This window comes from Delphinus delphis, chromosome 17 (assembly GCF_949987515.2).
Source record: "Delphinus delphis chromosome 17, mDelDel1.2, whole genome shotgun sequence".
Taxonomy (NCBI): Eukaryota; Metazoa; Chordata; class Mammalia; order Artiodactyla; family Delphinidae; genus Delphinus; species Delphinus delphis.
Genome location: NC_082699.1, coordinates 73,813,155 through 73,836,557, shown reverse-complemented (window position 1 = coordinate 73,836,557; position 23,403 = coordinate 73,813,155). Strand labels below are relative to the sequence as shown.

At 45.2% G+C, this 23,403-nt stretch overlaps 1 long non-coding RNA gene across 4 annotated transcripts in view; it reads right to left on the bottom strand.

The window, feature by feature from the left end:
- Positions 1-23,403, bottom strand: part of LOC132413289 (uncharacterized) — a 445,109-nt gene that overhangs the window by 150,081 nt on the left and 271,625 nt on the right. For all 4 annotated transcript variants that reach the window (XR_011246238.1, XR_009516685.1, XR_009516684.1 and 1 more), the window contains one exon: positions 20,939-20,986. This is a non-coding gene — a long non-coding RNA (uncharacterized lncRNA). The remainder of the gene's footprint in view (positions 1-20,938; positions 20,987-23,403) is intronic.

The window sequence follows — 23,403 nt, the reverse complement described above, 5'->3', positions numbered from 1 at the left end:
AGGCTTTGCAGACCCAATGGCAAATCCCAGCTCTGCCACGTGTCTACCGCTGTCCTCCCCTGAGAGGTTTGTTGCAAAGAGCATAATAATGCAGCTATGACACGGAGTAGCCATCCAAGAAATGAGAGCTCATATTATTTAAAAAGGAAAGTTCCTGACTCCTCAGCCTGGCACTGACGCTTTTCCAGGCTCAGCCTCTTGAACACTTGTCAGGATCCTGCTCTCCAACTCTGAACTACTGTCAACCGAGGTCAGTTCAGGGGCTCAGCATGCTGGGATCTCTGCATAAAGGGATGAACCTGGGCTTCCCTGGTGGCGCAGCGGTTAAGACTCCTCCTGCCAATGCAGGGGACACGGGTTCGAGCCCTGGTCCCGAAACATCCCACGTGCCGCGGAGCAACTAAGCCCGTGTGCCACAACTGCTGAGCCTGCACTCTAGAGCCCACGAGCCACAACTACTGAGCCCACGTGCCACAGCTACTGAAGCCCGCGTGCCTAGAGCCCACGCTCCGCAAGAAGAGAAGCCACTGCAATGAGAAGCCCGCGCACTGCAACGGAGAGTAGCCCCGGCTCGCCGCAACTAGAGAGGGCCGGCGCACAGCAACAAAGACCCAACGCAGTCAAAAATAAATTAATTAATTTTAAAAAAAAGAATGAATGGCAGGGGATATGCAGGGCTGTTTTGAGGATTCAGTGATATGTTTGTTATAAAGGTCATGGTCAATAAATAATTCCATCTCTCACCTTAATTTTTCAAGTACTTTTACCTGGATCTAGTCACCATCTTCCCAGAAGAAATGCAAAACTCTCCCTTTAATTATTAGCACACAAAATCCTCTCTCTATTCTGAATTCCCTTTACTTGAAATTCTAGAATATCCAGACTTGCTTTATACAGCCATCCTATATTTTTTGGGCTTCAGAGATAGTACAGACGAGGTATGAGTCACTCCATCTTGTGACTTAGGGAATATGTCTTAGAAACGGAGTCATAAAATTATAAAGTCATGAAACATTTGGATGGAAGACCAAAGGGAAAAAAAATAAAAGTTCTTGGCATATGAATTATCTTGAAACAAATTTGTAATAGGATGTTGAAACTGAAGCCTCTGATAACAGACAAGAAATTCAAAGCCAGATCTCTGGGTTGGGAATTTGCAAAGGAAATGTCAGAAGACCTGTCCCAGAGTTCTAGGACCCTCCTCCTCACTGAGGATTTAAAGGGAGTTAAGGGGAATGGAAGGAGGGAAATTATCGAGGAGCCTTCTTCAGAGATGCCATTGTATTCATGGGTCCCAGCTAAAGTGTGGTAAGAGCCTTCAATGGAATCATTCTAAGAGATTTGAAGTATGTTCCCTGCAGCTGCGGTCTGATTCCCAATCAGGAAATGCAGAGGTTAGAAGAGGGCTAATATGCTGCTTTGGGGGTGGAATTTTGGGAATCCTGCTGTGCAGGGACCCAGTGATTCTTGGAGAAAAGGATGTTGGTGTTTCCCATGAGCCGGGGTGGGACTCTTTGCGGTGAGGGAAAGCCAGGGTGGGAATGTTTCAATTCATCAGGCTCCCAGGGGGGCGGGGGGGATTCTATTATCAGCAACCTGGGTTCCTAGGGTCTGAGTTGCTTCTAGCTGGGTTGGGGGAGCCTCAGGGGAAGTTCTCAGTGGTAGGATTTCTGAGAGCCCCAAAATGTCGATACTCCTCCCAGGTCCTGGGGTGCTTGGGTGCCATCCTATTCTCTTACCTCACCTTCTTCCCCCCTCCCATACTGGAGCAGTCAGAAGCTGCTGAGAAGCTGTGGTTTTGGAAACTGTTAAAGCACAAGACAGAGGAATGGAGAAGTCAGTCCCAAACTCCCCACCTTTCCCTGCATGGGTTTCCAACCTAAGAAAGTCTGAGCCGGGGGGAGAAGGAAGATTCACTACCAAATCTTGTGTAGACTTTTGGCTAATACCTTTGACTGGGCACTTAATTTTTGAGACTTAAAATGGCTATGGAAATGCCAATTACCTGAGAGGTATCAGAGAGTTATCAGAAAGGTCTTGGACTTAACTTTATTTTCTTCCAAGGGCAGGAGAAGATGGCCCCGTTGAATACATTTTAAAGAAGTGGTGGGAGAGCAAACCACACGTGCATTTTAACTGCTTCATACGCTGTGCTTGTTCAACCTGCATCTCATAAGGGATTTTCAAGCATCTCTTCGAAACTTCAGGGAAGAAAGATCCTTAAAAATTACTTAAGAATAAGAAATGGCAAATGGATACCAACTGTACAGTGTTCCTCATTATTCACTTAGGATGTACAAAAGTCCCTTGTGTTTCCTTGATTTAGTATCAACTCTCATCCTTTCCTGTTAAGAACTCTAGTTTGTCAACCTGAAATTCTCATCCAAGAAGGTTTTTAGGAACAGAATCCTCCAGGTTGGGCACTGCAGGGTGAGGAAATCATGTGTATGACACTGGCATCGCCCACCTTTATTCTGAGCCATTTTTAAGGTTTCTGAGCCCTGTCTATTGCTGTAATCCGGATTTAGCTATACCTCTTGGGTTGCCTCAGTCTAGACGTAAGTCATTTTTCACCACATAAACATCAAAAAAGCAAACCAACACACACACACACAAACACACATGCACAGACATACACACACACACTCCAAACTACCTCCTCCTCTGTCACATCACAAATCAATTCTTAAGACCTGAAAGAGAAAGGTTGTTTGTTTGTTTGTTGCGGTACGCGGGCCTCTCACTGTTTTGGCCTCTCCCGTTGCGGAGCACAGGCTCCGGACGCGCAGGCTCAGTGGCCATGGCTCACGGGCCCAGTCGCTCCATGGCATGTGAGATCCTCCCGGACCAGGGCACGAACCCGTGTCCCCTGCATCGGCAGGCGGACTCTCAACCACTGCGCCACCAGGGAAGCCCTGTTTGTTTGTTTTTAAGTATTATTTCTGAAGGCTATTTAAGATTACAAAGAGTAATAAATCACATATACCAATGCCCAGACCTAAATTTCTTCGTTAAGCATCTTTTTATTTTCTCACATTTTCCTTTCCTAAAGCAGCTGTCATCCCTCTTCATTGGCTGGAACCCTCCTCCCCTTCCATACCCCATCTGCTTACATACCCTGTTCCTAGTTTGACTGAAAAAAGGCTCAGCCTTTAGCCAAGTCCTGACCAGCTGCCCTGGGCTTGCCCTGGGCTACTGAAATTCTCAGGCAATCCCGGGTACATTTGGGTGGTGGGTGTGGTTGGGGGGTGGAGGTGGGGTCACGAGCATCAATACTGCTTAGGTACTTCAGGTGTCTTCCTCTCCTCAGGACGTGACTGCATAGCTCCTCTGACTTTTCCTCTCCTGAGTGTATTTTGCCCCTGTAATCCTGTTCTAGCTGGGCCAAAACTACAGAAGGATTGCTTCCAGCCTCCCATGAAATGGGTCTTCACAGTCATGGAGCCTCCAGAAAGGGAAAGAGCAAATGGGACAGATTCCTTCTAACCTTGACCTCATAGGCAAATTAGTTCCTGTCATGGTGTACGCCCAAGAAACTGGAGCTTGGTCTTCCTCTTTTTCTGAAAGCAAAATATTGTCCATAATTTTACCAATTCAGTTAAGTGAAAATATTCTTAGTTCCTCAGGCTCTGGCCCTGCTAACCAGCTCACATTCTCTCTTTTATCCATCTTCGTTACTGAATACACATGGCGGTTCATAATCGAAAAATGCATGAACGTGCAGAAAGCCAGGGAAGTTATATGATAAAGACATTCATTCCACAAGTGCATCCTAATCCGGGACCTTATTATGGGGGCCAGTGACAAATATTTCTGCAAACTTTCAAGAAAGCCAGAGAACAGGAAAAGTAGAATACATTTGTAGAGGTAAAATTAAATGGTGTTTCATTACCAATGGTAAGCTGAATAAATTCAGATCAGGGGACACCAGTCTTCAAGGATTTCAAAGGTGGCAACAAAATAAAATAAAATAAAAATCTAGATCCGTTAAAAGCACCAAGACACTAAAAAGTCCAGCCGAAAAATAAAACCATCTCCTTTCTCAGCACTGTCAAACTTAATTCTCGTGGAGAAAAGCTGCCACATCTCGCATTCTTCACGAGAGACACATTTTCAAAAAACCGTATCACCTAGTTTGTATTACCCAATTTTACTGAGTGACACCCTATTTTGCCACCCCTGCCCACGCAGCCCGTAGAAAGAGGCAATGAAGCATCCTCTGGCTTAAATTGGAGTCAGAACTAATCTTCATCAGGAGAAACCTGCAGGTAATACATGATGGGCCAGGCATGGTGATGGGGCAGGTGGGAGTCCAGGGCATCTGTCTCACCTCCAGTGAGCTGCAAACCCATCCGGAAAACAGAGCATATTGGGGACCATTCTGTCAAGGTTGTCTCTCTAATATCTCCTCAGTCCGTGTCCTCTTTGCCATCCCCACTGCTCCTTGAAACACATACGATACTATTCAGACTCTCTGGTTGGCCCCAAAGGGTAGAAGTAGGAACAGTGGGGAGATTCTCTAGGGAAGAACCTTAAAGCTCAATGGAAGAAACATCATGATTGATATTCGGCTTTGAAAGAGTTTCTACCAAACAAATATTATTTTTTAAGTAATAACTGTTTCCTCTTCCTAAATTAATCATACATGGGTATAAATTGGCAGATGATAAATGCAAAACAGGAAAGAGCAATAAAACACTATTAACTGGAGCTTCTGCAGCCGACGCTGCGGGCTGCCTAACCAATGACAATGTTCCTCCAGTTACCTTCCAGCTGTGCAACCTTGAGCAGGTACGTAGCACCCTGAAACTCAATTTGCTCATCTGTAACATGAAGCATAGCAGCAGGACTTACTCCAACTCTTGAGGAATTCAATGAGATAATAATGCTATAAGGCACCCAGCACAGCGCCCGGCAGGCGGTGAGAACTCAGTCCCTGCTATGCTGTTTCTGTTCTCCACCTGTGGAGGTGTGAGAGTGTTGAACGATTTTGAGTTGCTTGGAAACTGGCTAGTTCTTATTTTCCCTTGCAAGTTAGGATAAGGACTGCTCACCTGGGCCTCATAGCAAAGGAAGCAGCATCATGAATCCTTGGAGAGGCTAGAGGGCTATGGATAGAAGGGAAGTTCAACATGCAAACCATCACTTAAGAAGCCTATTCTGGGAATTTCCTGGTGGTCCAGTGGTTAGGAATGTGTGCTGTCGTTGCTGAGGGCATGGGTTCGATCCCTGGTCAGGAAACTAAGATCCCACAAGCTGCGAAGTACAGCCAAAGGGGGAGGAAAAAAAAAACAAAACCAAGAAGTCTATCCTATTCTAAGTCCTGTTGCTTTTCTCATCTTATTTCTAAGCATTGCTAAAAAGTAACTCAATGCTAGAGCCATTCTTGGGTCTTACCTAAGTCCACCTACTCTGTGATTCTCCATGCATTTGTCTAGACTGTTCCCAGGCCTGGAGAAGTATTCTCCACCACTTGGCTGACCTGCTTCTTCCCCTTCTAGGAGCCTCATTTCTCAGCCCTCTCTGAGTTAGGTGCCCCTTTTCTCACCCTGTAGACTCTCTGCTGGTCCCTATCACAGAATTCTTTCTGCATTTGATTTCTTGTCTCCTCAGTCCCAAGCACATTTCTTGCATATATTGAGTTGTAAATAAATGTTGGTTGAATGACAACATACCCATAAAAAAATAAGGTTAGGGCTTCCCTGGTGGCGCAGTGGTTGAGAGTCCGCCTGCCGAAGCAGGGGACACGGGTTCGTGCCCCGGTCCGGGAAGATCCCACATGCCGCAGAGCGGCTGGGCCCGTGAGCCATGGCCGCTGAGCCTGCGCGTCCAGAGCCTGTACTCCACAACGGGAGAGGCCACAACAGTGAGAGGCCCGCGTACTGCAAAAAAAAAAAAAAAAAAAAAAAAAAGGTTAAACTCAGTTGTAAGTAAACACTATTCTATGCAGTTGTATACTTGATCTAGCAAAGTTATTTCTATCTTTTTTCTCTGAGATAAACCTGATATGTTTATTACCTCCACCATAATTTTTTTTCTGGGAACCTTCTGCTTTATTGCTGTAAGGAGAATAGACAGCCACCACCTTGCCGGAGTGAAACTGTGCAAAGAAACACAGCATATGCTTAGAAATTGAAAAGCACAATTAATAATTCATGAATTAAAGCAGAATTCGTAATGGAAATCTAGAAGTGAGTGATGATAACATTACATATTAAAACATGAGTAATGCAATTTAAAGGATACTTAGAGGGAAATATATTGTCTTAAATGTATGTATTGGAAAAAATTAAATCTTAAGAAGCTACATATTTAATACACAAACTAAAAGTAAAGAACCATAGAATAAACTGAAAGAAACTTTAAAAGATAATCAAGGTAAAATAAAAAAGCAATTAAATAGAAAATAAGGACGCTGTAAAGATATTTATTTTTGGAAAGGTAGCTCATTGAAGAGATCCATAAAATAGCTGTCTGACAAGACTGCTCTACAAAAAAGAGAAAACACAAATAAGCAATATTTATAACAACAAAGGGAACACAGCTGCAGTTTCAGAGGCATTTTAGCAATCATTAAACAATGCTGTGAAGAGTATTAGGACAATAATTTTAATAACTGAGATGAGATTAATATTTTCAGAAAAATAAAAATTACCAAACTTGACTCAAGAAGAGATAGAAAAACCTGAATTGACCATTCAGTTAATTAAATTTGTGGTCAAAAATCTGCCTACCCTTCCAAAAAAAGCAACAGTACAAGATAATTCCAAGTTTTACCAAACCTAAGAATGAACAATTCTTATCTTATGCAAGCTCTTCTAGAGACTAGAAAGAGGGAAACTAGCTGACAGAAAAGGGCTAAGAAAAACCTTTTCTTTCTAGATGGACAAATTTGACCGGGTGTTAACCCTGAAATCCTGCTAAAGGTGAAATGTGAGCACTGTTTCCAGGCAATGTAACTTACAGTTAGGGAAGAAAAAATAACTCCATGACTGATGAAATGCATCATTCCTGGGAGGACTGTGGATGGGCTATAAATGCCCGGCAGGATGCTGTAATTTGAGCTTCCTGTGTGGGGCAATCTGTAACTGGGTTTGTCCTTTATGGGGATATAGAAGCTACGGCTACGGAGTTGTTACAACTTTGTTGGTTCTTATTTCAGGTGATGGCTCCTAAATCCACCCAGGTGGTCTCTCTCCCTTCACCTGAGCTGTCACTTGGGTGATTTGAGAATAGCCAGTAACTGCTGTGTCAGCTGCTGCGAAGACTCCCACCCAAGAGAGATGTCCTGCTGACAGGTGTGTATGACCCGCAGCCTTCAATGTCACCTGGTGCCAGGTGTGGCCTGTGGACTCAGCCCTAGAACCTAAATGTCTAGTTGAAACTGAGACCACTGTTGGTGGATACTGCAAGACTCAAATCATGGGACCGGTCTAGACTTGATAACAAATAGATGAAGATAAGAGTGGACAATAAAATTATTGGCAATATCATTTTTGAACAAAGATGCAAACATCCTAATATTAGCAAATTGATTCCAGCAAGGTATTTAAACACACACACACACACACACACACACACACACACACACCCTTCTATAAACACTCACAGAAAAAACCAAATGGAAAAATATTAGAAAAATCGATTATCAAATTCTACCTTAATGGATTAAGGAGCAAAACAATTTGTCAAACACTGTTGGCTGACACATCAGCCCTTCCTACCCTTCTCCTAGCTGGCCTCCACTACAATAGTTGCAGCTGTTTTTGCAAACGACCTTCCATGTAGATCAATGAAAGAGAAAGCAAATCCCAGAAATAAAGTCACTTAGATATTGCAACTTTTAAAGTAAATTGGAATTACAAATCAGTGGACAAGAAAGGACTGTCCAATTAATAATACTGAGCAATTGATTAACATATGGAAGGCAATAAAGTTAGATTTCGACCTCACGTCATTAATTCCTTCCTTACACAAAAGCAAATTTAACATGAATTAAAGCAAAATGTAAAACTTGTAAAAAATAATAGGAAAATATTATGATATATGGGTTAGCAGGATTTCTTTAATAAGACCAAAACCCCCCAAAACCCCACCATTGCTTATTATAGAAAATATCAATGAATATAGTCATATTTGTGTTTGTAACAAAATGTAGCATACAGCATATTACCATTTATGTAACTTGCAAAAGCACACAAGGCAATGTATATGGAAACTTGCACAATGCTTGAAGCAGGCATAGGAAAGTTCATCCCCACAGCAAGTTGACGACAGTATGTGCTCTTGGGGAGGGGCAGCGATCACAAGCTGTAAGAAGAGAACCTCAACTCTACTTTTGATGCCTTCATATTTTTTAAAAAGCTTTAAGGCAAATAGGACAAAATATTAACCTCTGTTGATTCTCAGTGGTGGGTCCGTGGTTACTTGTCATAATAATACTATCTATAATTTTTTCCATATTTGAACATTTCTACCATAAAAAATAATACAGTAAAATGCCTGTCTCTCCATTGTATCCTAATTCCCCATGACAACCTGGATGAAGTCCAAACAACATAACAAGGGCCAGAAAGAAGACCCTCTGAAGAAGATCCCCTATCTCCTCACTGCCTTATACTCAATCCTCAGGCCATGGGGAGCTATTTGTTGCTATACCACACATGCACATGTACACACACCCGTGTGCATGGACACATATACACGCCCACACCCGTGTGCATGGACACATATACACGCCCACTCAGTCACATAGCCCTACTTCTTGACTCCAAGCCTTTGCCATATTGTCCCTTCCATGTGGACTCTTCTTCCATCTCTGTCAGTTAATTCTTAACCATCCTTAAAGAACCTCACCTGGGACCATCTTGTCTTGAAGCCTCCCTTGATCCCTTGAAGCCAGTTCTCGCGGCTCCCACAATGTGTGCCTGTCTCTGTCACTGTACCCATGTCCCTGTACTCTCTCTATGTCGCCTGTCACCCAGTAGATTGCCAGACCTTGAGTCCAGCGAATGGATCTTATTTGCCATAATGTTTTTAGTACCTAGAATAGCGCTGGGCATTTAGTGGGCATCCACTAGGTGTCCCTTGATTGAAGAGTGGGCCCACTGCATGTGGACAGCCAGGAAAAGTTGACTAAGTATGTAAATACCCCAAGATGTTGATTTTTTCCTGGAGTATATAACTGGAGGTCTTACTGTGATACTAGCATTTGGGCAACTCTTTAGTGTGGGTCACGGATACTGTATCAGATTTGGGGAGAGACAATATTGTGTTCTAACCCCCTTTCTTCTCATCACTAAATATAGGACTTTGACCAAGTCACAGTTTAGCTTCTTGGACCTCAGAAAATTGGGGATAATAGTACCATCCTGGGGAGTTATTGTAAGGGTTCTATGAGATATAACATGTGTAAGCTTGTTGCATCTTGTAAATATGTTATAAACCATTCAACTAGGCATGGCTGATGTTTAATACAGGCTGACGAATGGAGAGAAAGTCTAAAGATGAGGGAAGGTCTGGGAAGAACAGATTAAAGAGATGGATTTTGAGTAATTGTGTGAAAAGAAAGATGTTTATAGTGGAGAAAAAACCCGAAGGATTTCCAGACCCAGAAAAGGGCATTTATGTAAGTCGGCTTGGTAGGAGCCAAGGGCCTTACACAGATTTAATTGTCTGTTCTCCAGTTCTGAGCACATTTGTAAGCAGCTTTGTCCCTGGGAGGGGACAGGAGGCAAAGAATCGCTGTGAAGGCTATGCTAGATTCTAGGGGTGGTGGGAAAACACCTGCTGAAGCCAGAGTGAGGAAAATGTGGGGTTATGCACAGGCAGTAGTCTGTACTGCAATGACAGCCAGCTTTGACATGGAGCACGGGAGCTTTCCAAACCTCAGTTCGTCATAAAATGGAAATAAACCGCATCCTGTGGCCACTGTGAGGATTAGAGACATGTTTAAGGAACCAAGCACAGCGTCTGGCCCTGGTGAGAGTTTAATAATTGGTACCTGTTTGAAATATTACTGCTATTGCCATGGTGCATTTGGACAGCAGGTTGAAACAGCACGGTTTCAATGTTTCTGAGTCCCATCTACTTCAAAAATTTTCAACCCCAAATGTAGCCTGTCCCAGCGCTTGAACTCTTAAGAGGTGAAGCACTTTACAACCATTAGTGGGACTCAGAATTCTTACAGAGATTGTTTTAAAAGTACAGCTGATAGAGCCCATCCAGCCCTACTAAACTAGAGTCTCTGGAGTGGAACTTTTTCTAACCTCGTAACAAAGGTAATTGCAGTACACAGCCAGGGCTGAGAACCAGTGCAGGGAACCAGTGGACTGAAGCACTGCATTTCCAGCCTCCCCTGTTGGAAGGTGAATGTCACCTAGGAAAGGTGAAAATTAAGGCATAGCCAGCCTTTCACACCTAGAGTACAGTCAGTCATTGGTAGGAAAATTTGTTGTCAGTCAAGTAAACCAGGAGATTCCTGAGATGTGTTAGAGGGAATATGGAAGCTGACACATCCTCTTCTATAAAATGAAGTCACGTTTCACAGAGTTGTTGATAGATTGAGTTACATGAGATGCAGTTGCTCAATATATCCATTCTCCTTTCAGAGGATGGGTGACATAGGAGGGCTGGGAAGAGAGTGCAGGCAGGACACCCTCCTGGATGGTGGGTGGGCCTGGCCCGTCTTCTGTAGGTGGGAGATTTGTACAGCAGTTTCATGATACAGGTGTGCTATGGAGAGGGGTGCCCTGGAGGCTGAGTGGTGGGGAGAAAGGCAGAAAAAAGGCATAGAAAGATGAGGCAGCCTTACATCAAAGACAGAACCGGCCCTTCATCTGCTCCCCGTAGCCTTCATGATAAAACCAAGTCTCTTGGCCTGATGCCTATCTCACTTTCCTAGGTCCGCCATAACAAAATTCACAAAAGGGTGGCTTAAAACAACAAAAGGTATTCTCTCATAGTTCTGAAGTCCGGAAAGTTCAAACTCAAGGGCCATGCTCCCCAATAAGGTCACATTCTGAGGTTCTGGGTGGACATGACTTTTTGTGCAACCCTATTCAACCCAGTACAGTGATGATGATTATGAAGACCCTTGTGATTTTCTCCTCTGTTCTATCTCTGTACTGAACTATCATCTCTGGCTGGTTTTCCACAATGTATAATAACCAATTGTTTACAAGTCTATGTCTCCTGACAAATGGTGAAATCTTGAGAACAGAGCTCATTTTTTTTTTTTTTTTTTTTTTTTTTGCGGTACGCGGGCCTCTCACTGTTGTGGCCTCTCCCGTTGTGGAGCACAGGCTCCGGACGCGCAGGCTCAGCGGCCATGGTTCATGGGCCCAGCCGCTCCGCGGCATGTGGGATCTTCCCGGACCGGGGCACAAACCCGCGTCCCCTGCATCGGCAGGCAGACTCTCAACCACTGTGCCACCAGGGAAGCCCCAGAGCCCAATTTTTAATTTTTGTTTATTTATTGATTGATTGATTGATGGCCACACCATGTGGCATGCAGGATCTTAGTTCCCTGACCAGGGATCGAACCCGTGCCCCTTGCCATGGAAGTGTGGAGCCCTAACCACTGGACCATCAGGGAATTCCCCTGCTTTTGTTTTTTTACACCTTTCTCTATCAAGCATGTAGCACACAGCCATGTTTACGACTGACCTTCAGTAAACGTGCGTGAAATGTCATTGATTTACAGTCATATTTTTTGCGAGACTGGCCTTTGGGACCTCCGCCCTTGAGGATATTAGAATCCAGCAGAATGTCTGAAGGCTTCTGGAGGGAAACAAATCAGGCCAGAGCTTAAAAACTTATCTACCACCCCTGCTCTTTTGCCTTTGGGGTTGGAAATCGCTAACTGGGCCCTGGTCTGTTACTCACACGTTATGTGACCCGGGGCCTGTCATTTCCCCATTCTGACCTCAGTTTCCCACTATGAATGAGAGATTTGAACCACAGGCCCCAAATCCTCTCTTCTTCTAAGCTCCCTTATCTCTAAGATCACACGGGTGACACTCAGTCAGAACTGAGGTTATTAAGAGAGAAGCATCAAAGAACCAGTTAGGGCAGTTGCCCTGAATGCATCAGCTTCCAGTCCACCATGACGAGCCTTTCCCTATTCAACAGAGGTGTCTGCCACTCAGGTGAGAAATCGCCCCCATTTCCTGGCAGTCCCTGAACGTGGTGCTGAAATTCCTCCGGTGAAGATTGCCAAGGTGCCCGAGAGCGATGATAAACACGGTCTTTTCACTCCAACCCTCCATTTAGATCTGCTTCCTTTTGGAATCTCAATGGGTTACAGCAGGCTTTTGGGTACCCTGTTGAGGAGGTGTCTGGCAAACCATGAAAGGGCAAGGGCTCCCCAGAGAGGATATTTTCCTGCATATAAGAGCCTTTCAAAATAGCAGGAGGGGGCTTCCCTGGTGGCACAGTGGCTGAGAGTCTGCCTGCCGATGCAGGGGACACGGGTTCGTGCCCCGGTCCGGGAGGATCCCACATGCCACGGAGCGGCTGGGCCCGTGAACCATGGCCGCTGAGCCTGCGCGTCCGGAGCCTGTGCTCCGCAACGGGAGAGGCCACAACAGTGAGAGGCCCGCGTACCGCAAAAAAAAAAAAAAAAAAAAAAATAATAATAAATAAATAAAATAGCAGGAGGAGTGAAGGATTGCAAATGGTTGGCCAACCAGCTTCTCACCCGCTGAGACGAGGTGGGGAACAGAATTCTCACCTTCAGGCACCACAAGATTTTCAGTCTTGAGAATGACAACTTCCTTCTGAAAGAAGATGGGACTCAGATGTTCTCCAGGAAGACTTCCCTGGCCACGCCCACCCCCAAGGCGGGGCTCCCCCCTTTAGGTCTTCCCATTATTTCTGGGCTTGCTTTCAGGCTGAGCTTGACACACTGGGTTAGAAAGTCTGTTTCCCTCACAACTCAGACCCCCTTCTGTGCTGTGCTGCACAGACTCTGTTTGCCCTTCCGCTCTACATGCATCTTGGTTTGGATTTTCCTGCAAAGAGATCTTGGATCAAGGTCTAGGAGGAAGACAGTTTATCTGGAGGGTGATTGCAGGAAACATTTGTGAGGAATGGGAAAAGTGAGACAGTAAAAGGAGAAAGGTCAACAGCAGTGTGTGTTTGTAGCTGGAGCCCTGTCCCGCAGAGGACCCTCTGAAGAACCTCATGGACTGAACTTGAGAATTGACCCACTGAGGGCTGACGGCAAAGCTGCAGTATTTATCTGTGGATTCTCCTTCCCATTGGTTGGGAGTTTCCCATGGGAGGCATTAAATGCCTTGCACTTTGGGGCTGCCCAGTGACAGGCAGGCTGGGTGGCTCATGTGAGGTCAGAAAAAGCCCTCAAGCAGAGAAGCAGAGGTAGGACACACAGGACAGCAGAGGGCACTAGTGAGAGAGGTCAGGGTAGCCCCAAGGGGGGTTCTCTCCATCCAGAACCCAGGTTTTGCCCCCCAACCCCTGCACTTTCATCCCGTTGTCGAGGGCACAGCCAGGGACTTTGTTGGTATCATTGTATTGAGCTGAAAGAAGAGTTTTCAGTGGACACAGGACTCTTGCCAAAGGAGGGGTCAGTGGTGGGGCTCTGGGACACCTTCAAAGAGGTTCCAGAGTCGATCCAAAAGGGTGTCTTAAAACAACCACAGCTGTAGTACGTCCCCAGCCAGGCAAGAAAAAAAAACAAACAAAAAAAACCTGGTCTCTGGCATGCGTTGGGAAGGTCATGAGGTGAAGAAATTGATCATTCGGGGATACTGGGGACATCTATGTACAAGGTGTGGGGAGAAGGTCATGGAACTAACATCCTGACTATCCACTGTGTCCCTGGAGGTACCATGCTAGGAACTGGACACAGGTCACCTCTAGTCTCACGAAGGACCCTCTCTGCAGATCATAGTACACTCATTACATGGACGAGTTAGTGCAGCTCGACCCGGGGACTGAGTAACTCGCTCAGGTTCACAGCCAGGAACTGGCACAGTTGGAACTCAACCCCAGGTGGCCTTGATGACTGGCTCTCATGCTGACGATACTCAGCCATACTGGAGACCACGATGTGGAGAGATGACAGCGAGAGTCAGCAGGAAGGAACCCGACCCAACAGGGAGTGTGTTAGGCAAGAGCCAGCTGAGGGAGAAGATCAGCATCAGCGAGTCTCAGGCTCAACATCACCCCCAGGGGTGGGTTGGCAGGAAGGTTGCTCTGGGAAATCACCAGATGGATGATGTGGAAACGCACCAACAAAGCACATCCCACAAGCTCTTAAGAAGAGGCCAAGGAGAAGTCACCTGAGGTCAGGCCCCCAAGGACCAGAAATCTGCAGAAGTCAGGCAGGGAGTCTGAGGAGCACATGTGTTGGTGTCACGTGGACCTGGGGTTCCCGGATTGGCCCCTTAGCAGCTGGTCACATGTGTGGGATAGCTGCTCCACCTCTCTGAATCTCAGCATCTGTGTGGCTAAAATATAGCCGCTAATATCCATCTTACTGTCTCACCCACCCTTGGCCCCTTACCCCAGCTGGACCCAGCTAAATGCTTACAAAGCACTCTGTCTATGTCACTGATCTCATTAACATGTTTAATAGTCACCACAACTCTGTAGGGATATAAACCCAGGCAGTCCCAGGCCAGAGCCATGTGCTTGACCATGATGCTTTCCTGCCTTTGTCTGTGCAGGGCCTGCCCCGACTTGTCCCAGACGGTGAGCTCAGCCACTGGTCGTCTTGTGTCTAAGCCCAGGATTCCTTGAAAGCAGATCCTGAGACAAAGACTGATGGGTAAGTGGCTTATATATAATGCAAGCAGGGACACAGGGCCAGAAACAGAGGGGCGGCAAAGAGGGAGAGCCCCCGCAAAGCTGTGTTCCAGCTGAGAGGAGCTGAACACAGATGCAAGATGGCCACTCAGGGCAACTGGTGCTCCAATTGTGGGACACTGTGGAAGACTGTAGAAAGCATCTCAGAAGTGGCACATGCATGAGTGCTCAGAGATTCCACCCTGGGGTCAGAGAAGTCCAGGACATAAGGAAAGAGACAGGTGGCAGGTGCCTCAGGGGAGGTGCTGCCCGGTCACACTTGTGAGAAGCTGGGGAAGCCATGGCTAGAGTAGGAGTAGGTGAGGTGAGGATCCAAGAGACCCTCATATCTCAATTCTGCTCCTCCGGGTCCCCAACTTGCATTTATTGTTTCCCTCTGCCAAACCTATCCTACCCTAGTTCCCACCATTGATCCTGCACTCCATTCATTTATTTAGTCATTCAACATATATGTGTTGGCCACACTCTTTGAGCCAGACACAGAGTTGCTGTTACTGGGTCTGGTCTCCACTATGCAGACTTTGTCTTCTCCCTCCTGACTTCCCTGCTGTCACTGCTCTGAGGCCCAGCATCATGGGTTCTGCTCAGAAGGAACCACTCATGTTCATTTCTGGCCCTGTGAATCCACCACTGACCACCCCCACCAGCTGGCTCTCTGCCTAGTTAATGGGGGATTTCTGCACCTCACCGGTTCTTTTAAAACTTAAATTACATGCTGTAAATTAGTGTTTCCCAGAGTGTGTTCCAAGTAACAGATGATCAGGTAAGAAGGGAGAGGGGAGATCTTGCTCTCCAATCAGCTTAGGAAACACTAATAACGTCCCACTGAACACTCTGGGAAATCCCAAATCTTAAGAGTTTATAGAGGGCTTCCCTGGTGGCACAGTGGTTAAGAATCCACCTGCCAATGCAGGGGACACGGGTTCGAGCCCTGGTCTGGGAAGATCCCACATGCCATGGAGCAACCAAGCCCGTGTGCCACAACTACTGAACCTGCACTCTAGAGCCTGTGAGCCACAATTACTGAAGCCCGTGCACCTAGAGCCCATGCTCTGCAACAAGAGAAGCCACAGCAATGAGACGCCCGTGCACCGCAACGAAGAGTATCTCCCTCTCACCGCAACTAGAGAAAGCTCACGTGCAGCAATGAAGACCCAACGCAGCCAAAAATAAAAATAAATTTTTTTAAAAAAAGGAAAAAAGTGTTCATAGAGAGGCCTTAACGGGGTTCAGTCACGTACACCATCCAGATGATGTCAACCACACATATTCTCCCAAGGCAGCTCATGTTCTCTTTGGAACAGCTTCCACTGTGGGAACAGGGGACAGAGAATACATTCCAAGGACAGGGGGTGGGTGAGGAGCCTCCAATTGCCCTGTGCCAGCTTGCAGGGCATATGGTGGTCAGGTTCTCTCCATGACCTCCCCCAACATCTGATTTGACTTCCCTGCTCTTCTCTTCAGTCTCAAGGATAGATGCACAGCCATTCAAACAAACCTCAACTTCCAACATGACGTGATCCAGAAATCAACATCTGCAGCTGAGATTCGGGGGTCGTTTGTCACTCGGCAAAGCTGTCTAATACAGTGTGAGTACTTCATCTCTTAACAGGGAAAAGTGATGATTATGATATTGAACCAAATATCAAGAGGTATTTCCTTGGGGGTCTCCTGGGATTAGCTGGCCTTTTGAGAAAACTATTGCCTAAACTGGGATCCTAAACCATCAAACTTTTACTCCAGTGAGAGAAATAACATTTAGTGACCACTCACTCTGTAGAAGCTTTGCATACATTATCCCATCTTACCTTCTCAACAAAACTATGCAGGAAGTATTACTAGTCTCATTTACAGAAGAAGAAACTGAACTAAGAGTTTAACTGACTTTTTCAAGGTCACACAAAGGATGACCAGGATTTGAAATAGGCCTGGAATTCAGACAAAATCTGTATTCTTTCCCTCATATCATGCTAAAGTAGCACTCATCAGCTACTGGGGATGCTAACAAAGGCTTCCTTTGAGGGGCCTGTAACGAGCTACATTCAGCAGAAAAGGCATTTCCCTCCTGACACCATTAAAATATTTACCACAAAACAACTTAGTAGAAGAGATTCCCCCCATCCCCCCAAATTATTGAAAATATTTCTCCCAACCAAAATGAAAAAACTCTTTTGGGATTTTTTAATTTTTAATTTTTTTTTTATTTTTTATAATTGAGTCTTTGAGTACTTCCCCAGTGATGTAATGTTGAAACAAGGGATCTTTGAATTCTAGCAGGCAGAAAATAAGGAAGTATCTCTGAGACTCTCAATGATCCTTGGAAACATCTGCTCATGGAGAACAATTTCTGCTAACTGATGCCAGCCATGATTCTAGTCTTCTAAAAGATGCCCTGCTGACTATCTGATTAAAGGGGCCTCAGCCAATCAATAGAGTTGTTTTTTTTAAAAAATATTTATTTATTTGGCTGCATCGGGTCTTAGTTGTGGCACACGGGATCTTCTTTGAGGCATGTGGGCTCTTTGTTGCAGCACGCAAGCTTCTCTCTAGTTGCAGCACGTGGGCTTAGTTGCCCCGTGACATGTGGGATCTTATTTCCCCAACCAGGGATCGAACCCATGTCCCTTGCATTGGAAGGCGGATTCTTACCCACTGGACCACCAAGGAAGTCCCAATAAGGGTTTATTGGAAGACTTTCTTGTGCCAAACACCATGCTGGGCACAGAAGGCACTTTACATACATTATCTTGTTTCTCATAAATACACCATGAACTACTATTAATCCCATTTTACTGAGCAACCAGACATTATTATGATTTTTAGAGAGCCCAAGTTTCTTGCTAAAAGCCAAGGTGGGATTCTAGCCCAAGTCAGAGTGGAGCTGTACATGTCATCACCCTCATTCTTGCCTCCCACTTTATGGAAGCTGCTGTGGCCCCCCAGACACACAGGCTGTCTCCAGCCTATGCACTTTAGTCCATGACCTTCCCCCTCCTGGGACATGTCCCTTCCTTCTCTGATTTCAGAAATCACACGGGTCATGACCATGTTACAGGTTGTGTAACCATGGTTTCTTAGTCAGCTCAGCTGCCGTAACAAAATACAATAGAGTGGGTGAGTTAAGCACAGATCTGGAGGCTGTGAGATCAGGGTGCCACCAACATGGTCGGATTCAGGTGAGGACCCTCTTCCTGGGGTGCAGACAGCCACCTGCTCATTGTGTCCTCATGTGGCCTTCCCTCAGTGTACAGAGACAGAGTGTGAGCTCTGCTGCCTCTTTCTCTTCTTACAAGGGCACTAATCTCATTGTGGGGGCCCCCTCCTCATGACCTCACCTAACCCAATTACCTGTCTAAGGTCCCACCTCCAAATAGCACCACCTTGGGGGTTAGGGCTTCAACTTATAAAGTTGGGGGAACACAAGCATTCAGTCCATAAAGCATGGGCAATTCAGGGGGCATCTCCTCTCCCCTCCTACCCCCTTACCTCACCCACTCATTCAGCAGATCCTGAGTGTCCCTGTGTGCCAGACATTCTTCTATATGCTGCAGACGTAACAAGGGACAGGAGAGAAGCAGCCCCTACCTTCATGGAGCTTACAGCTTCCAAGCTTCTCTTCCAGGAAACCTTCCTCACTTAACCCTCTTTTCTCTGATCTTCCCTTTGCTGATTCTCCATTGTATCCTTTGATCTCAGTAAAAACCTTTTGAGCACACACTCCTCTGCATATGTATTACTTATTTACAAATTATATGCATATTCTAATATATAATATAACAATACAGGTATCCCCCACTACCTGAAACCTTTCGTAAACCAAAGTGCAAAGCAAAGAAGCAATTACCTTAGGACACATCTTGCTCATGGATGCACAAAATAAATGAAGATAAAGCACAGATGCTCATAGACACAGTTCAAAGCTATGCTGGCTCCATGCTGAGATGCTGAGTGTGGTTCCCAGGGAAGCAGCTCTCACTTCTCTGGGTGCTCACTCCCTCTATAATGGCTACTGCAAAGCAAACGCTGAATGCTATTTTTGATTTCTTTTGGTTATCAAAGACAGGTACTAATGTGAGTTTTCCTTAATAACAAAGTGGCATAAAGCGAACTCTCGAAAAGTAGGGGATACTTATATACAAAACATCAATTTTAAAAAACACAGATAAGAAATTGGGGGAAGAGAAGTCCTAAGAGATTTCCCCATATAGAAATGGTGTGAACACATGGTATGAACACAACCTTCTTTGGATCCTCTGGTCCCCGCAGGGACCCTGACTCCCCAACACGTGAGACCAGCACGGCTCTCACTCACCCTTTCGGAATTGACTGTTTAAAACCTGTCTATCTCCCCACCTTGAGGACTGTCTCATTCATCCCTCTGTGTGCCCAGTCACAGAGTGGACTCTGTAGACTTTTCAGGAAATATACACACAAATGAGGCATTGATATTGTTACAATGACTATGATCACAGCTCCAAGATTTGGAGGAGAGGACAGTTCTGTTCTTAGACAGGTCTTCCCATGGTTCCTTGGTTGGATCACCCAAGTTTCTAGGTCTTGAGACCCCGTATTTCTGAAACCATATTTCTGAAACCAATTTCTGAAACCAATGATGTTCACCTGAAACCAATGCCAACTGAAACATGTGACCTGACAAATATGAACGTTAAACGGTATTGAGGGCTTGCTGGCATCAAGCACGGTGCTAAGTATTGATACGTTAATGCTGCTTCTGTAATCTTGCCAGCAGCCTCACAAGTGTGTTGTATGCCACTCTGCAGAAAAGAGAACTTGGACTTGGACACGTTGAGCAATTTTTCCAAGGTCACGGAGCTAAAGCTAGAGGTAGAATTGAGACCAGCCCCCAAGAACCACCTTTTTAATCACTACACCAAGCTGATTCCCAAAGGACTACTGCATAAGCCCTGTGTCAATATATGAATGTGCATTTGTAGAAGAAAGACTTCGTCTTGATTTAGGAATATATTTTAAGCACATCTCTATCGTGGGAATATTTTTATATCTGGGAAATAGTGGGATTATGGGGTTACTGAGTGTTATAGTACGTGTTGCCTGGAAAGCACCTGAAGCCCAGGTATTGGGTTTTGTTGTTCCTTAGCCCAAGGTGACTCAACTGGTCGGAAGTAGAGCAGGGCCCCAGACTGAGCCCCACTGACTGTCATACCACTGTCTCCCTCATGCCAAGCTGCTCTACTCCCTTGAAAAATAGTGCAGTATTATTACTGCAAGCAAATAGCCCGAATTCTATCCTGAAATTGCTCCAGGTGGCAGGGCTCTCAGAAAGACGCTCTTGCAGCCGCTGACCTTTAGCTAGTCTCCTCCAACTGTGACCCAATCAGGCATAATGAGTTTAGAGCAGGGCTTAGAACTGTTTTCCCCTCTGCTTTTCTTTCCTCCCAGCCTTTATCGGTATTTCAGCAGAAGGCTGTTTTTCCTTCTGTACTTATTTATATTTAGCCTGAGCATCCTGTTAATTACAGAGCAGTTAAAGGAGAATTAAGGACACTATATATAAATTTGCCATTTATGCAAATTGCAAAGAGAGAACAAAGAAAAATTAGCTTAATTAGTGTAATTGCTTAAAAAGCGGGAGACGAGGCAAACACAGCTTTAATCAAAGAAGAGGCAAAGGAAATCTCAAGGAAATGGTGACCCAAATCAGCACAGATTCGAGGGCTCTGACCTTTCAAGATTTCAAGACCTTGCTGAGACATTGGGATGACAGGAGGCCGTGGAGGGGAGGGGCAGAGAGTTCTCAGTATAAAAATGCCATGTGGTTGCTTAAGAAATGAAATAAGACCCCTGCACTTGGAAAGTTATTGATATTCTTATGAGTGTGGGCACCTGGTGGAGGGTTTGAAATATTGCAAGACTGTCCACCAGCAAAAGGATTACAACTCCTGAAGGCTCAGATAATGGTTAGCATTTTTTAGCCATAAAGTATTTTTTAATCAAGGTATATACATTGTTTCTTTAGCCGTAAAGCTATTGCATGCCTAATAGACTACACTATCGTGTAAACATATCTTTCAGTTGCACTAGGAATTCAAAAATTTCATGTGACTCGTTTTATTGTGATACTCACTTTATTGTGATGGTCTGGAACAAAAATTGCAATCTCCCCAAGGTATACCTGTAAAAATATAGGAAGCCCAGTTAAATTTTAATTTGAGATAAACAACAAGTGTCTTTTTAGTGTAAGTATGCTCCATGACATTTGGGGGGATTATTTATAATAAAAAAAGGGAATTTGTTGTTCATCTGAAATTCAAACTCACTGGCTGTCCTGTATTTTTTCCAGCACCCCTCCTGAGGAGGTACACAGGAGAAGTTCTTAATATTTCTCCCCAGGACCACAGAAAAACCCAGGGCTTCCCCTTGAAAGCAGAAAGCTGTTCCCTGGCCAGGTGCAGGACCCTTCAGCCTAGCATCACATTACCGGAGAGGCGGAGAAAGAAAGAAGCCATGAATGGAGACTGGAACAGTCATGGGGCCAGCGGAGGGGACAGGGACTCCAAGGAACACTGGGCTCTACATCTCTGCACCCTGATGTCTAACCCCAACTCCCCAGGTCTTCAATAAAACCACCAGACACAGAAATGCCTGTGTACCTTAGGCGTTCTGTGTTCCATGGAAATCAAGGAGAGGGCAAGAGCTCTACATCTGGGCAGGTACGCTCGCTCTGCTCTAAGGCTTTGCATATTTTAACTCATTGAATCCTCACGACAACCCACATGAGGCAGATTATATTGGCCTCACTTTGTAGATGCGGAGACAGACACAGAAGCTAAGGGATTCCTAAGAGAGTAGCTAATAAGCAGAGAGCTGGAATTTAACCCAGGCATCTGGCTCCTGAAGTTTTATCACTAGGGTGACCATATAGTTTATCATCCAGATTGGGATGTATTTGAGAGTAAAAGTGTGCACTATCAAGAATTACACTGGGAAAGCAGGTGTAAATGAAGTCTGTCCTGGGTAAACCAGGATGTGTGGTTGTCCCACACTCACTACCTATATGCCTGAGGTGGCTGCAAGTATCACACACTTTGCCATGTCTCCGAACAGACCCCAAGCTAGACTAGCCTTTGTCTCCACTATGGGAGACCCTGGCTGTCTGAGGATGGGGTAGGGTAAAGGAGACTCACTTCTTGGATAACACCATTCAACCCTGTCTAAAGCAACAGAAGCAGTTCAGTATCATATAATTGCTTCATGCCCACTAGCGTGTTGGTTACTATTTTATTTACCATAATGTTATTTGCCTGTGCATTTTCTATACCGATGTTGAGATCCTAGAGCAGGAACTGAATTTTTTATCTCTGTATCCTTGATGATTAGTGCAATACTTGATTCAGTAGAGTCAATCAGTAGAAGCCTGTACAGTGAATAATGGAATGACTTAAAGACCTCCAGCTTCAGAATCATCCTGTGAGCCTCAAAATGTGGAAGACACTTGAGAAAAAAATAGGATCTCTTTCCTCCCTCTCTTTCTTCCTTTTCCTCTCCCTTCTTTCTTTTCTCTTTTCCTCCAACCCTGTCCACCTTCCCTCTGGTCTTCCATTCAGTGCTGCTACCATCCAAGCAAGAGGTCTAGGTCTGTCTCTGTAAAGCTTGTGTCAGCCCGGTTAGCTTAAGGTGGTTCTGGCTTCAAGTAAACTTTCTCACATGGGCTTTTGAGTCAAACCAGAGATGAAATATGGTGTCTCTCCTGAGATGTAGAAACACCTAGAAAATCTCACCAAGGTTCAGGTATGTTCATCCCATGGTTCTCTGCAAGCCATGGCTTCTAAGAGTATTCTCTGGATTCATCCATGCAACAATTTTTTTTTTCTTGGATAAAAGGTGCTAAAGAAGGGCTTCCCTGGTGGCGCAGTGGTTGAGAATCCGCCTGCCGATGCAAGGGACACGGGTTCGTGCCCCGGTCCGGCAAGATCCCACATGCCGCGGAGCGGCTGGGCCCGTGAGCCATGGCCGCTGAGCCTGCGCGTCTGGAGCCTGTGCTCCGCAACGGGAGAGGCCACAACAGTGAGAGGCCCGCGTACCGCAAAAAAAAAAAAAAAGGTGCTAAAGAAGATGTGCTCTAAGATTGACAGAAATAGATATAACTACCCCCAAAGAAGGGACTCCAGGATAGCAGCAAGACTGGAAACAACTGCATGAGGAGCAGATCAAGGGAGTGAGGTGTTTGGGCTGCAAAAGAGAGCGGGCATAGTCACTGACTCCAAATGTCTAAAGAGCTGGTATCTGGGAAGGTGGGAACTTGACCAAGTGTCACCAACAGGCAGAACAAAGCCCAGTGGAGAAAAGCAACAGAGTTAGTTTTATTAAGTATGAGCCACACATTTTTAATGGATGTAGTAATAATCATTCTTTAATAACTGGTTATTTATAGATTGAAAAATTTTTTTTTGATGTAGACCATTTTTAAAGTATTGAATTTGTTACAAAATTGCTTCTGTTTTTTTTTTTTTTCAAGATGTTGGGGGTAGGAGTTAATTAATTAATTAATTAATTTTTGCTGTGTTGGGTCTTTGTTTCTGTGCAAGGACT